The sequence below is a fragment of the Bos mutus genome, chromosome 4 (genome assembly GCF_027580195.1).
Source record: "Bos mutus isolate GX-2022 chromosome 4, NWIPB_WYAK_1.1, whole genome shotgun sequence".
Taxonomy (NCBI): Eukaryota; Metazoa; Chordata; class Mammalia; order Artiodactyla; family Bovidae; genus Bos; species Bos mutus.
In genome coordinates this window covers 86949956-86965780 of record NC_091620.1, presented here as the reverse complement: position 1 = coordinate 86965780, position 15825 = coordinate 86949956, and the positions used below count along the sequence as shown (strand labels likewise).

The 15825-nt window shown below is 44.7% G+C and overlaps 1 long non-coding RNA gene and 1 other non-coding gene across 2 annotated transcripts; both read left to right on the top strand.

The window, feature by feature from the left end:
- The first annotated feature begins 425 nt into the window (after positions 1-425).
- On the top strand, positions 426-3395 carry LOC106701111 (uncharacterized). The gene is made up of 3 exons (XR_001351638.2): positions 426-534; positions 2295-2320; positions 2829-3395. It is a non-coding gene; the product is annotated as an uncharacterized lncRNA (long non-coding RNA).
- Positions 2374-2446, top strand: LOC138987676 (small nucleolar RNA SNORD93). Its single transcript, XR_011464060.1, has one exon. It is a non-coding gene; the product is annotated as a small nucleolar RNA SNORD93 (small nucleolar RNA).
- Positions 3396-15825: the final 12430 nt, after the last annotated feature.

Sequence of the window (15825 nt, the reverse complement as noted above, 5' to 3'; positions counted from 1 at the left end):
TACCAGGCTCCTCTGTCCATGGGATTTTCCAGGCAGGAGTACTCGAGTGGGGTGCCATTGCCTTCTCCAGATTAAGGATAGAACCAAGTATAAAAGCAAAGCTGGGGACTTCTGATGGCTTGCAGACTATCCTGGGGAAAGGCAAAGGATACTTGAGGTGGGGAGAGGGGAGACAGGCAGAAATACCTAACATTATTAGAGTGCCAGAAGCTCCCTTGAATCTGCCTCAAGGTAAATGGACCCCACTCTTAGGAAGAGGTTTGGGGCAGATGGTCGGTGGGTCAGCTTTGAGGCCCTAGCTGCGCGAGGCCGGGGCAGCCGTCCGCCCCGCTCGCCCCAGGCCGCCGACAGGAGGCGCGCGAGGGCCTCAGGGTGCCGCTGGCTGGGAGGAGCGGGTGCTGGGCTGGGTCCCGGGCCGGGCGGGGCTCTAGGGCAACTTTTTGGTTGGTTGCCGCCGGGTGCTGATTGCCCAGGCCCCTTTTAAACTGGGTGTCTCCCTGTCTCTCTCCCCTTTCTGCCTCCGCGCGTGACTCGGTAAGTGGCTTTTCACCAGCTCGACGCTAAAGCCCTCCGCGTGGCACTTACCAGGAGCGCCCCTCCTGTCCGCGCGTCCGCCCCATGTGGGCGGCTAGGGCTCATGTTAGACCTCAGCTCTGCTCCCCCTCAGAGAGGCCTCCCAGGCCCCACGGGAGCCGCTGTGAGAGCTCTTCTGCGGCGAGGACATCCTCAGGGTACCGGGGACCCTTCCTCCCCAGAAATAACGCTCTTGGCGCCTAAGGTCCCTCTTTCCCCCAGGGGTCGAGGCGCCCGTCACTTGTGCCTGGGACCCCGATACTCAAGGGATCCGGGCCACATGGAGCTTCAAGCTCCTTTTGCAATAAAAAGAGAAAAAACAAACGACTCTTGGAGGAGCCGACCCGGGGCGGAGGCGCAGAGCCCTGGACGGTGTGCGAGTTGAGACGCACGCGGGGCCCCCACCGGGGGCTCTGAGGACTCTGACACGGTCTATTTAGGAAGCGGATGAGATCATGGGCCTGAAACACTTTAGCCTTCAAGGCAGAGCAGTGTTAATTCCGGTATTAGCAAGTAACGGAGGTAATTTCGCCCACACAGGCATTCCCCCTCCGCAAATGCCTCTCAGTTGCCACTTCGCTCTGTGGTTGGGCTCTTTAAAAGGTCTACGTGACTCTTGTGGGAGCGGTTAACTACTGTGAGCCTTGATGAGGGAGCAGTTTTTCTCCCCTTTTCAGCATTGACAGTGCGTTATGCAGCATAGGACCCTCTTTCCTAACGTGTGTGGGTCTCATGAGCGGGAGGCCCGTCATCGTTTTCTGGCCTGAGAAGTCGGAACCTTTGGGGTTCTGACTTGTGTTCGCCAAGATAAACAGGAAAAGTGGCCCTAGAGAAAGTTTGTCTCGAGGAAGCGTTTCCAAGTTCCACTCTGGTCCTCAGCATTAGAGGGCATTTTAAGTGTTTTACCGGTATACATTCCTATCGAAAGCGTTACTCCCCGGATTTAATAAAATTTGTAAAGATCTCAATTTATAAGCTGACTGATGAAGGAATCGTTATCGCTGGTACCGCTTAGTGATCTCTTGAAATGGGAGGCTTGTGGGATGTTTACATGTTTGCCTCAGTGGTGAAAGATCTTTTTACTGATCAGAAAGTATCTGATTTTACTGATGCGAGCTGTGTCCTAAGCACGGCTTTTTTTTTTTTTTTAAACCGCCTTAGGAGAGGGACATGGCTGAGAGCCAGTGTCTATTTAAAGACTGTGGGAAGTGAGCAAGTGTTGACAGGACTGTTCTCAATTCGATGGCCTCCGCCTCCGCCTCTGTACACTAGTTTCAGGCTTTGCTTTTTTTTTTTTTTTTTAATGTGAAGAGTTTGTTTCCATCTTTCATAGGCAGATACTGTTACCAGTAATGTTTATAGTTTTTCCCCAAGTTGATATTGTTCCATGCTAGTGTAACAAGGAGATAAAGTTAGAAAGATGGTGACTGCTGACATTCTATAAAATGGAGACGCCCAGGGTGTCTCCTGGCTGGGAATTTCAGGAGATTCCCAGTGTCAGGAAATTAGGAAAATATTGCTGTTTTACAGGAATTCTACTCAAAGTTAGCTCTTTAGTCAACAAAGGTAAATAGCCCAATAAGATACTCTTTACCAAAAAGAGAGAAAAAAAAAAGACACAAAATGCCCAAAACAATATTGTAATTATCCTCCAATTAAAATAAATAATTTTTAAAAACTTAGTGATATTTTTAACATTGTTTTTCTCTCTTTCCTACCAGGCTGACAAGATGCTGACAAGCTTAAGGTATGGACCTAATGGAGAAAATCTGGCCTGAGTTATTAGTTGGATAGAATTCTTGGCCAAGGATGAGAACCCTAATCTGATTGGATACCCTCTGCTCTGATGGGTTAAAGGATTTACCTGAGGCCAATTTGATGGGCAGGAATGTATTAAGTGCAATCACATCCTCCCCCTTTAAACATTATGTTTTAAATAAAATGGGGGGGGGGGGGCTCTAGTAAATAAATAACATTTTATTATGCCAAGAAAAATGTTATTTTACAAAAGTATTTTTAAGTGATTGGCATCTAATCTTTAAAGATGTTTATCTTTGGCAATGGTGGCCATTTTGAGTTAATTTTTTTTTTAATGTCAGAATATTGCTATGCCTGATTTGACAATATGTAGTTCATTGGGGAATTCATTTTCCTTACCTGCACTGCTTTTATAAACATGGTTTGGTCACTATATTTTCTTAAATCTAATTTAGTAATTGCTGCTCTAATTACCTACTGTGATACTTCTCTTACAGGGCTGGTGCTTGAAAGAAGCTTTTCCAGGAGATAAGGTGTATTTGAACATGTGATGATTGATATATACAGAATAGAGTTTTTTGCTATTTGTCCTTTTCATGGTGGTAGCAGGGGTGAATTTTAGGAAAAAACTGCCAAGTATCTGTAAAAATATATATCTGCCCTGTAGAGAATTTTTGGCAGAATTCAATTCCATTATTTAAAACAGTTTTTCTGCCATCCAGCCTGAATCTTGACACAGTAGCTAGACTAGCTATTCTACAACTATCTTAAAAGAGAATTTGGTTAGCTGCTTTAATTTACAAAGGTTATTTTTAAATCCCATTCTTTTGACTATGCTAAACCTCTGGGTTTTGTGCTTGCAGTTTGTCTTATCATTTTGATGGTTAAATTTGACCCATTGTATAGAGGACAGATAAGTGGAGTTTGTTGCATAGCATTTTGAGGGTAGGGCCTGAGGAACTGTTCTACACTTTGATTATAGTGGTAATTACATCTGTCAGAAATTTGGAGTGAGTTTTACTGAATGTAAATTCAATTTCAATAAATATGACTTAAAAACTTTCCCTTTCTGGCATCTTAAATGAGATTTCCAATGAAATCTGTGGGAAGACTTGGGTCAGTGATAAAACTGCTGAGAATAAAGTGGGCAAAAACATCAAAATCACCTTGGGATCATGTAAGTGTGTAAATGCTTGAGAAATAGTCAAAGGATGTGTTACCTTACCCATCAAGGATATACAAGTTTTCTTTATAGATGTTTCAGACAACAGCTTTTGGCAGGTTGTGTGTGAGTGGTATGACACTTCCCTGTCTCTTGACAATGTATACTAGTAGCCACATCGTAGCAGAAAATGAAGTGTGACAATTACACAACAAAATTTAGACTGGCTTTGGCAGATTCTGGCTAAACCAGGGAATTAAGTGAGGCGTGAGTGAAAGTTGCTCAGTCTGACTCTGCGACCCCATGGACTGTATAGCCTGCCAGGCTCCTCTGTCCAGGGAATTCTCCATGCTAGAATATTGGAGCTGTTCCCCTGGGATCTTCCAAACCCAGGTCTCCCACATTGCAGGCAGATTTTTTACCAGCCAAGCCACCAGGGAGAATGCTGAATAACTGGGTTAATGGCTAAGCTTGGTGCATAAGTTATGTGGATACTTTCCATGGGGATGTGCAAGGGTTCTTTTGAAAAGGGATGGGCCAGTTCATTCCTGTGGATAACAGGTCTAGCCACAGCCTGTTGAGCCCTACTCACCGTGATCAGGAACCCTGGCAGCTGTGTTGTGCCATCTTGCCTGTAGGAGGAAGTGGGGCTTTCAGGTGCCTTCTTGTGCCTCCAGAGATGATGCATAATCGCTCCATCTCCCCCAACCCGTTTCCCTGTACCCTGACAATGGAGCGTTCCAATACCTTGCTTAAGTAAAATCTAGGACCACCAAAGTGAGTTGCAGCCGGTTCAGCAGTCAGCTTGCCCTCCTTGGCATCATACATGCCTACATGTTGCGCTAAAAGCAAGAGTGACTAAGCATGACTAAAACTACCAGGCCCTGAAGAGCAGCAGATCTGGAGCTGAAATGTTTTCAGAGGACTTGTTATTCCAAGGGAGGAGCTTTGGGCATGAAGAGAATCTTTATATCTTTTATACCCAAACCACGTTCCCGGAATGATCTGAGGGTGGCTTATAAACAAATTGGGGGCTTTCCTGGTGGCTCAGACAGTAAGAATCCACCTGCAATGTGGGAGACATGGTTTCAATCCCTTGGCTGGGAAGATCGCCTGGATTGGACATGACTAAACAAATAGCAACATGATAATTAGAGGGGAGAACTGGTGCTGAATTTCCAATACTTTGGACACCTCATGCAAAGAGCCAACTCATTGGAAAAGATCCTGATGCTGGGAAAGACTGAGGGCAAGAGAAAGGATGAGGATGAGATGGTTGGATGGCATCAACTCAATGGACATGAGCTTGAGCAAACTCTGGGAGATAGTGAAGGACAGGGAAGCCTGGAGTGCTGCAGTTCATGGGGTCTCAAAGAGTCAGATGAGACATAGCAACTGAAATACAAAAGCTCAGCAACTAGAGTGCAGGATATAAAACCAAGCCACTAGACCTGATGCTTTAAGGCTCCCACCAGTATGACTGAGCTTCCTAGGAGTCAGGAAATCCAGTTGGCAAATTGGTCATTTTGCACTTGAATGTAAATTTTAAATGGACAAGGTGGAGGAGGCAGGGTCATTTGTATTCTAGGCTCCCTGGAACCCAAATAAGATTCTCATTTCTCCCTCATGAAATAGAATAGAGAAAGTGGATAACTAAATGGGGATCTAGAGATAGTAAAGAATGATAAGATCAGTCAGCCAGTGACCCCTGTGAGCCAAAGTTGGGGATGAAACCTCAAGAGGAAAGCCATGTTGAGACTGAATAAGTAAACAGATGTGTATGGAAAACTTATTTTAATTTTGTACTCATAAAAATTGCCTTTCCAAAATTTTCCTTGTGTTTGTAAACTGAAAAGTTTATAAACTGATTCTGGTATTTTATAAAATTCTCTGACTTGGGACTGTGCAACCACAGCTAGCAAGCCCCCTGGTGGAGTTTATCTGTACTGCAAAGGCCAAGTATCTTAAGGTACCCTCCACAGTTGCCATCTGCATTTCTGGAATAGCTCCACATCAATCTGGTTCAGTTCAGTTCAGTCATGAGATAAAACCTAGTTAATTCAGGATGATGTAGGTCACCATGATTTGTTTCTGGGAATGTTGTAGTTGATGGAATGATTTTCCAGTTGGGCAAATGCTCTGACATGTTACTCCCACTATCTATGGCAGAATAGAGCCCATTGTATTATTTACAGGCCTTCTGTAGTGGAGAAAAATGTGGAACTTTGAGAATTATCATAGAGTTCAAACTACTCCAGTACAGTAGCCACTAGCTACATGTGGCTATTGAACACTTGACATGTGGCTAGTGCAAATAGGTAATAAGCTGAGGTGTAAAAAACATAAGCTTTGGAAGAATTATTTTTAAAAGTACATTTACAACCTTTTGTATTTTTTAGATTCCACTGATACAGAAAACAAATTTGTGGTTACCAAAGGGGAGAAGGAAGTGGGGAGGGACAAACTAGGGGTATGGGATTAACACATACAAGTTGCTATAGTACATAAAATAGATAAGCAATAAGGATATACCCACTATCTTGTAATAACTTTCTTGTAATCTGCAAAAATACTGACTCACTATGTTGTACACCTGGAACTAACACAATACTATAATACTAATACTATAATACACAATACTTAATAATACTTAATACACAATACTATAAAAAAGCAAAATGGCTGTCTGGGGAGGCCTTACAAATAGCTGTGAAAAGAGAGAAGCGAAAAGCAAAAGAGAAAAAGAACTATATAAGCATCTGAATGCAGAGTTCCAAAGAATAGCAAGAAGAGATAAGAAAGCCTTCCTCAGCAATCAATGCAAAGAAATAGAGGAAAACAACAGAATGGGAAGGACTAGAGATCTCTTCAAGAAAATTAGAGATACCAAGGGAACATTTCATGCAAAGATGGGCTCAATAAAGGACAGAAATGGTAGGGACCCAACAGAAGCAGAAGATATTAAGAAGAGGTGGCAAGAATACACAGAAGAACTGTACAAAAAAGATCTTCACAACCCAGATAATCACGATGGTGTGATCACTCACCTAGAGCCAAACATCCTGGAATGTGAAGTCAAGTGGGCCTTAGAAAGCATCACTACGAACAAAGCTAGTGGAGGTGATGGAATTCCAGTTGAGCTATTCCAAATCCTGAAAGATGATGCTGTGAAAGTGCTGCACTCAATATACCAGCACATTTGGAAAACTCAGCAGTGGCCACAGGACTGGAAAAGGTCAGTTTTCATTCCAATCCCAAAGAAAGGCAATGCCAAAGAATGCTCAAACTAACACACAATTGCACTCATCTCACATGCTAGTAAAGTAATGCTCAAAATTCTCCAAGCCAGGCTTCAGCAATACGTGAACCGTGAACTTCCTGACATTCAAGCTGGTTTTAGAAAAGGCAGAGGAACCAGAGATCAAATTGCCAACATCCGCTGGATCATGGAAAAAGCAAGAGAGTTCCAGAAAAACATCTATTTCTGCTTTATTGACTATGCCAAAGCCTTTGTGTGGATCACAATAAACTGGAAAATTCTGAAAGAGATGGGAATACCAGAACACCTGACCTGCCTCTTGAGAAACCTGTATGCAGGTCAGGAAGCAACAGTTAGAACTGGACATGGAAAAACAGACTGGTTCCAAATAGGAAAAGGAGTACGTCAAGGCTCCTTATTGTCACCCTGCTTATTTAACTTATATGCAGAGTACATCATGGGAAATGTTGGGCTGGAAGAAGCACAAGCCGGAATCAAGATTGCCGAGAGAAATATCAATAACCTCAGATATGTAGATGACACCACCCTTATGGCAGAAAGTAAAGAGGAACTCAAAAGCCTCTTGATGAAAGTGAAAGAGGAGAGTAAAAAAGATGGCTTAAAGCTCAACATTCAGAAAACGAAGATCATGGCATCTGGTCCCATCACTTCATGGGAAGTAGATGGGGAAACAGTGGAAACAGTGTCAGACTTTATTTTTCTGGGCTCCAAAATCCCTGTAGATGGTGATTGCAGCCATGAAATTAAAAGATGCTTACTCCTTGGAAGGAAAGTTATGACCAACCTAGATAGCATATTCAAAAGCAGAGACATTACTTTGCCAACAAAGGTCCATCTAGTCAAGACTATGGTTTTTCCAGTGGTCATGTATGGATGTGAGAGTTGGACTGTCAAGAAAGCTGAGCGCCAAAGAATTGATGCTTTTGAACTGGTGTTGGAGAAGACTCTTGAGAGTCCCTTGGCCTGCAAGGAGATCCAACCAGTCCATTCTGAAGGAGATCAGTCCTGGGTGTTCCTTGGAAGGACTGATGCTAAAGCTGAAACTCCAGTACTTTGGCCACTTCATGCGGAGAGTTGACTCATTGGAAAAGACTCTGATGCTGGGAGGGATTGAGGGCAGGAGGAGGAGGGGACGACAGAGGATGAGATGGCTGGATGGCATCACCAACTCGATGGACATGAGTTTGGGTGAACTCCGGGAGCTGGTGATGGACAGGGAGGCCTGGCGTGCTGCAGTTCATGGGGTTGCAAAGTCAGACACGACTGAGCAACTGAACTAAACTGAACTGATAATACACTTAATACTATAATACACAATACCATAAATCAACTATACATCAATAAAAAATATAAAATCTTAATTTTATATTGATTACAAGTTAAATGATAGTATTTTGGAAATATTAAAATTATATATAAATGTGACTTGCATTATATTTCTGTTAGGCAGTACTGATCTAAAACATGAAATATTCATGGAAACATGAAGATAGTGGCCCCCTAATCCAAGAGAGAGATGTTGGTGTCCTACTACACAGGGAGGGCCTGGAGGACAAGCAAAAGTAAAATTAAGTAATTCTGGACGTAAAATGCAGAGTTCACAGGTAAGAAGACAATTTTCAAGGACAGGAGGTGCAGGTGTGGGGAGCCAGTGGTACAGACTTGACATAAATTATACACTCAAGCTGCTAGCGCTTCTGGAGCTTTTAAATAAAAGACCAGAATGGATTCATTAAATACTTGTTCGGAGACTCCCCTGTGCAAGTACTTGTATTCACTAGGATAATCAAAGGTCAGGGGACAGGATGTACTATATCCCCTCAAAACACAGCCTCCTTAGTGAAGAATCCGTGTGAAGAGCGCTTCTGGTTTCCTGACCCAGTTGGTTGCGTCTGTGTGTGTAGGAACATGGTCTTTCAGGTTTTTCGTGGAAGGAGAAAAATTACGGGAGGTGGCACCTTAAATAGTACCAGAACTTACGTACAGTATAATTTTTCAAAATACCATATGTTAAGCAAAATATTCACGAAATTTTCTCTGTGCCATGTTTTCACTCAACTCAGCTCTAAGAAGCAGGTCTGTGTAAAATCCCTTTTTGTAATTTTCTTATTAATGGATGAATTTTAGCCATTTTGTCTTTTAACAATAGGTGGACATTTTTTCCTTTAGTTTTCTTGTTTGCCTTAAGCAGTGATTCTTAAGAGGGGCTTTGGGGGTGGGGGGACTCTTTGACCCTCCTTGGGGACATTTGGTCATGTCTGAAGACATCTGTGATTCTCACAAGTGGGTAGGCAGGGCCTGCTCCCGGCATCTAGTGTGGTGTGGAGGCCAACATCTCTACTGGGCAGAGGCTGAAAAACCCTGTCTTAGAAAATATTCCCAACAGCATGAGCCTCTAAGGTGGTACTGAGTGTGCTGCACGCTACTCCCCAAATTCTCCTCCCCCCTCCAAAGGTTCTCTGTACCTTGAGGCCAGAGGGGCCTGCATTGCCAGCTTCATTGTTCTCACTTCTAAGTGAATTTTCATTTCATAGTATTTACAAAATAGCAATTTGTTATTTTAAGCAAAGAACTATTGGGATTTTCTTCTAGGTTCCCCAAAGTTAGTTTGAGTGTTGGCTGTTATAAGCATCCAGAAACTCGACAATTGCTCATCACAAACTAGTGGTTTTCTTAATCAGAGTTGACTGGTCAAACTGGATGTTTCAGCTTGATCACTGAGACAAAGCTTACCCAAGTCAGCTGAGGGACCATCAGATTCCTGGCCTGGACCTAGACTCCAGAAACCACCCAAAGGTTGTTACCATGATCTACTTCAACAAATAGCTTCAGTCCTTACAAAAGAACATTCACAAACCAGCTGTGGAACAAAAACTCAAGGAACTGAGACCAAACATCATTGATCATGATCCAGCTCCAATTTTAACCGAAGATCCTGCCTAATTTTAGAACCAAAAGAACAACAAAGACCTGAAAACACTGAATTATGCTGGGAAAATTAAAACAAGCCCCTCTGAGTTGGCTGGAGTGGAATCTGAGTTGTTAATGCCTGTGCCACCAGTCAGACCCCTTTCAAACTCTGGGAAGTCACTGTCACCCCAAAATGCATTTAAAGCAGTTGATGCTGTTGGCAGAGGTGATGGATAACATAATTGCTCTCAAATGTAGCAGTGGAACAAGATAGGCATCCATAGCAACTCGGGGAAATCACTGGAAACAGTGAGATTTGGGGCCAGTATTAGTGGGGCTCTGCCTACCTCTCAGGTTGAAGTGCCCTTCCTTGCTGTCTTCTGAGAATGGGCATTTGTAATCATACACTTTCTTGCATAAAAATATATAGCACATGGCCTGTGGTTACAGGCTAGCATGCCAAACTTCTGCGGCCCCAGGGCCAGCATGACCAGGATGAAGTGGATGAGGTCCCTGAGGTCGTTCAGGGAGCACTGTATGCCGTTCACAGCGCTTCGCTCTGCTTCCAGAATGATCTGAAGAAGCTGGATTATGGTGATGTCAAAGGACCAAAGGCCTACAGGGCAGCGATGTTAGGGGAGAAGAAATGGAAAGAAATATCAGACACTTCAGTGAGAATTCCAGCTGTAGCACTGACTTGCATGGTCAGGTTGGATAAATGAAGCTTTCGGTGGCTGTTTCCTCCTCTGTGAGATGGGAATCTCAAGATCCCATCTCAGTGGAGGATTACATGAGACAATACTATGATGTGTACACTATCATGCCTGGTATGGTAATTACAATCAATAATTTGTCATAGGATAAATTATATTTTTGAATCACCATCACCACCAGTATCACTGGGTAGCAATATAATTTCATTTTGGATGTATTTATTTACGTCTCCATTTCACGCCCCAAACAGAACAAAGAACCAAGTCTGGGCTTCACATTCAGCTCCAATTCCATGCTTTTCCCCTTCCCTCCTGGTTTGTCAGAGGAGAAATTAGCTTCCTCTCCCCTCCCTACCTTCAACCACATTTGTTGTGATTGGCTATCCACTCCAACATTCTTGCCTGGAGAATCCCATGGACTGAAGCTACAGTGCAGGGGGTCACAAAGAGTCGGACACAACTGAGTGACTAACCCTTTCAGTAGTCACTAAGTCATGTCTGACTCTTCCGACCGTTTGATTATACTTGGAAAGCAGGCTCAGGACCTGCCATGCAGGCACCAAATAAGTGAGAAACCAGGTGGCAATGCTGTCCTTGAGTGACAGTCCTGGAGGCTCCGGCGCCTGCTCCAGATTCTGCCAACAGCCACTTTCCTGGATTCTCCCTGAAATCCAGCTCTGGCCCTGCACAGGCGTCTTGTTTGCCTTGTCCTGATCTCTGGACTCAGCCCTGAGCTCAAGAATAATTTGGATTGAACATGCTGTGTCCTCCAGTATCTGTCCCTGAAGAGCACTGGCCAGGCCTTCTGTCCTCATAGGCTGCCCTTGTCACCATGCGGCGGCCCTCTCCTGGGACTCTGGCCCGGGCTCCCCCTCCTTCCGGGCCATCCCAACCACTCGGCACACAACCTCGAAGCCCCAGAGCTTGGCCTGCCAAAGGACTCTGACCTGGAGCTCACCTGTAAACTGGCACGTGGCCCCTAAGACCCGGTGCTGACAGGTTGGAGATATTTATAAAATGCTGCAGCCGCACAAGGTGAGAGCTGATTCTGCACTGACAGAACTGTTTGTAAACTGAGGACAGAAAGAATCGTGGCTCTTAGATTTTAGAAAGCAAAGGGACTGTGGAGCAATGTGTCAAATCATGCTGTAGCCAAAGTTCTGTAACTTAGTTTCCACCCGGAATGGAAACAAGTATTTGCTGAGCAGATGCCTACGGTGCACTCTGTGCCTGGGGATTCATGGTGGACAGCCAGGCGGCCACAGGCCACTGGTCCCATGACCAAGACAGCCACCAGGCCTGGCCACGCTAAACACGCTAACCAGGGCTCGACACTATATCCTTTGGGGCACTGGTGCTTTTACCATGTGCAGTTTTGACCACGCCGCCAGCCCTGAGGTTGTTTGCAATTCTGCTGGGAATACAAGTGAGTGCCATTTGCTGGTGGTGGCCATGCATGTGGGAGTCATCCAGTATCTTGGCTCTCCATCTCACTGCCCAGCCCGCTCTCTGCACTTACACAACAGTGCTCGTGAACGCACCACAGTCACAGCCAAAATATACAAATGATGATGACGACTGAAGACGAGAGTTAATATTCATTTTCAGTAAATAGCTCTGATACCTGTGAAGGTTCTGCACTAAGCACATCCCCTGCAGGAATTGTTTCAAGGCATCCTCAGCATTTCCCTGATAGGAAGATACTATCATTACTATCCCATCTTACAGATAAGGAAACAGGGGCATAGGGAGCTTAGGTAACATGTCAACATCCTTGGGCAGCCTGGCTCCACATCCTGAGCTGGCTCCCTCGTGAGTATCAAGCATGTTCTGGTGTTTCTGGTATCCTTATCAAGAGTCAACAAGAAGAACTGCTATTGCCATGGAGAAAAACCCCAAGTTCCTCTCAGGCTCCTCTAGATTGTAGGCATTGCCAACAAAATTCCACATTCTCTAAACGTGATGTTTCTTTTGTCAGGAAGAGTCATTTGGACTTCTTTTCCCCTTTAGAACTAGTTTATTCTCATAATATAATGTGAATTGCGTAATCTTAAATTGCCAACCTGCATTCAATCATTTGTTCAATCAAAGACTGGGAAATACAAACCAAATAGCCTAATAAAAGGTAACTCACCCATCAGGTCCTTCACTTAAAATATTTTAGAGGTTAGGTCATCTCCAGATGAAAGGACAGGTTTCTAAATCATCTATTTGGAATTAGGAACGATTCCTTTCTCAAACATGCACATCACATCAGAGGAATGCAGTTCCCAGGCGAGCCCATGGCTTTATAAACCCTGGAACTAGATCTACAAACCTCTCATTTTCGCTCTCCCCATATCCCCAAGATTCTGTGGACCAAGACATGACAGAAATCAGGAAACCCGAACCCCATGCCCCCACCCCACTGTGGCTGGCCTCGGAGGTTAGGAGGGGAAGCTCTGAGCCACAGGAAGGCCGGGGGCCTTGCTGAAGCCCAGCGCCAGCTGAGATTCACAGCAGAAGCAGGCTGGGAGATGCTGAGTAAAGGAGGAAGTCAGCTTTCGATCCTTCTTCCACCACCCACCAGGACCCTCCATTCCATCACTTTGGCCCTGGGGGTGGAGGATTACCTGGCTTAGAGCTGTGGCCTCAGGGAGGAGTTCTGGAAACGATGACTGTGGATTGGGGATAGGGGTCAGGGATTGGGCACAAAAGTGATGCTCCCTGGGTGGAAACTGGATTACAGGCAGTTCATGTCTAAGAACAAAGTCCAGACTCTTTGCAGGTTGAGCGTCTGCAGGTTGAATCACTCAGGGCCAACAGGCTGTTAACCCCATCACTGCTGATACCCAACATGTCACTGATGAATTCATCGGGCATAAAATGACCAAAACTTTTTTAAACACCCTTACCAAACACCCTTACCAAATCATTAATGTCCTCATTGCCAGGGGTGAATGACATATGGTTGGTGACAGAGCTCTGAGACCAAGTTCTCAGGGTGACAAGCTTGTAGATGCTCAGTCAGGCACCTTGTCTCTGGGACAGGATTTCCCTCCTCTTCCCCAGGCAACTAAAGATAACTTTGGCCTCACCAAGCTGTCTTCTTTCCCCTCTCCCCATCCCAGTTCCACAGAGAAAAGATCCAGGTCAAAATACTCCTTCAGTGTAGATGCCATCTGAAGCATTTACATGCTTGAAAGTGAAAGTGTTAATTGCTCAATTGTGTCCGACTCTTCGCAACCCCATGGACTGCAGCCCACCAGGCTCCTGTGTCCATGGAATTTTTCAGGAAAAAATACTGGACTAGGTGACCATTCCCTTCTCCAGGGGATCTTCCTGACCCGTGGATTCAACCCCAGTCTTCTGCATCGCAGGCAGATTCTTTACCATCTGAGCTACACCCTGGAAATAACTATTTTCACTTTCCCAGATCTCCACATTTTCACATTTTGGCCTTTGCACAACTGTCCACTTTGCCTGGAGCATTCTTCACTCTTCATGTCACCCACCTAGCTTGCCCTTCAGTTCAGTTCAGTTCAGTTGCTCAGTCATGTCTGACTCTTTGCAACCCCATGAATCACAGCACGCCAGGCCTCCCTGTCCATCACCAACTCCCAGAGTTCACTCAAACTCACGTCCATTGAGTTGGTGATGCCATCCAGCCATCTCATCCTCTGTTGATCCCTTCTCCTCCTGCCCCCAATCCCTCCCAGCATCAGAGTCTTCTCCAATGAATCAACTCTTCGCATGAGGTGGCCAAAGTACTGGAGTTTCAGCTTTAGCATCAGTCCTTCCAAAGAATACCCAGGGTTGATCTCCTTTAGAATGGACTGGTTGGATCTCCTTGCAGGCCAAGGGACTCTCAAAAGTCTTTTCCAACACCACAGATCAAAAGCATCAATTCTTCAGTGCTCAGCTTTCTTCACAGTCCAACTCTCATATCCATACATGACCACTGGAAAAACCATAGCCTTGATTAGACAGACCTTTGTTGGCAAAGTAATGTCTCTGTTTTTGATTATGCTATCTAGGTTGGTCATAACTTTTCTTCCAAGGAGTAACCATCTTTTAATTTCATGGCTGCAATCACCATCTGCAGTGATTTTGGAGCCCAAAAAAATAAAGTCTGACACTGTTTCCACTGTTTCCCCCTCTATTTCCCATGAAGTGATGGGACCAGATGCCATGATCTTTGTTTTCTGAATATTGAGCTTTAAGCCAACTTTTTCACTTTCCTCTTTCACTTTCATCAAGAGGCTCTTTAGTTCCTCTTTACTTTCTGCCATAAAGGTGGTGTCATCTGCATATTGATATTTCTCCCGGCAATCTTTAAGCCAACTTTTTCACTTTCCTCTTTCACTTTCATCAAGAGGCTCTTTAGTTCCTCTTTACTTTCTGCCATAAAGGTGGTGTCATCTGCATATTGATATTTCTCCTGGCAATCTTGATTCCAGCTTGTGCTTCTTCCAGCCCAGCATTTCTCATGATGTACTCTGCATATAAGTTAAATAAGCAGGGTGACAATATACAGCCTTGATGTACTCCTTTTCCTATTTGGAACCAGTCTGTTGTTCCATGTCCAGTTCTAACTGGACATGGAACTTGCCCTTCAGGGATCTCTTAATTGTGTCTCCCTCTGGGAAGGCTTCCCCAGCCCCCAAGACCAGATTTGGTGTCTCTCCTATGTGTCTCCGATCCTCTGTCCTTTCCTAACACAGCTCCTGTCACATTGTGTTGTTGGCTGTTGCTACTTACTCATTCATTGGTCTCCCATGCAGACACTCAGTGGAGCTAAGACCTCGTCTGATAAAGCACTCTTGTATCCCCAGTGTCTAAGACGGCTCTTGTCATGTAATGGGTTCTTGGTGAATGAATGATGAAGACTTACAATGACACAGCGGTGAGTCCATGAAATGCTTCTACAATTACTTAGCAACATCACACGCTGCAGAAAATCCTATGCTACACATGACCCACTGCTCACTGATTCTTGCCAGGATCACATTGAGAAAAGAAAGGTAATGGAGATGTAAGACAGGATGCTCAGGGTCCTGCCCTCATTCAAAGAGAACTGTGCTATTGGTCCAGTGACTGGAGGAACATTCTGGAAGGATAGGTTGGTTCATGTTTCTTTCAAAGGAATAAATACAGACCTGGTCTTTTAGCAACTCATGGCTTGAAGAAAAGTTTTTGCTTAATGGAAGTAAGAAAACAGCCAGATCAAAAGGACTTCTAGGAGCAAACACAGAAAATACACTGAGTGTCAGACAACCCATGTGGAACCAGCTAGATAGGATTCCCATGGTGACCAAGCCATAGTGTCCCCTGAGCCTGGGGAAGAGAACTGTGTCCGTCAGGCCAGATAAAGCAGAAAGGGCTGTGAAGATGCTAAGCAGAGAGCCTCCGATCCTTGGACATAGGTGGAGCCAGTGGTGATGCAGTCA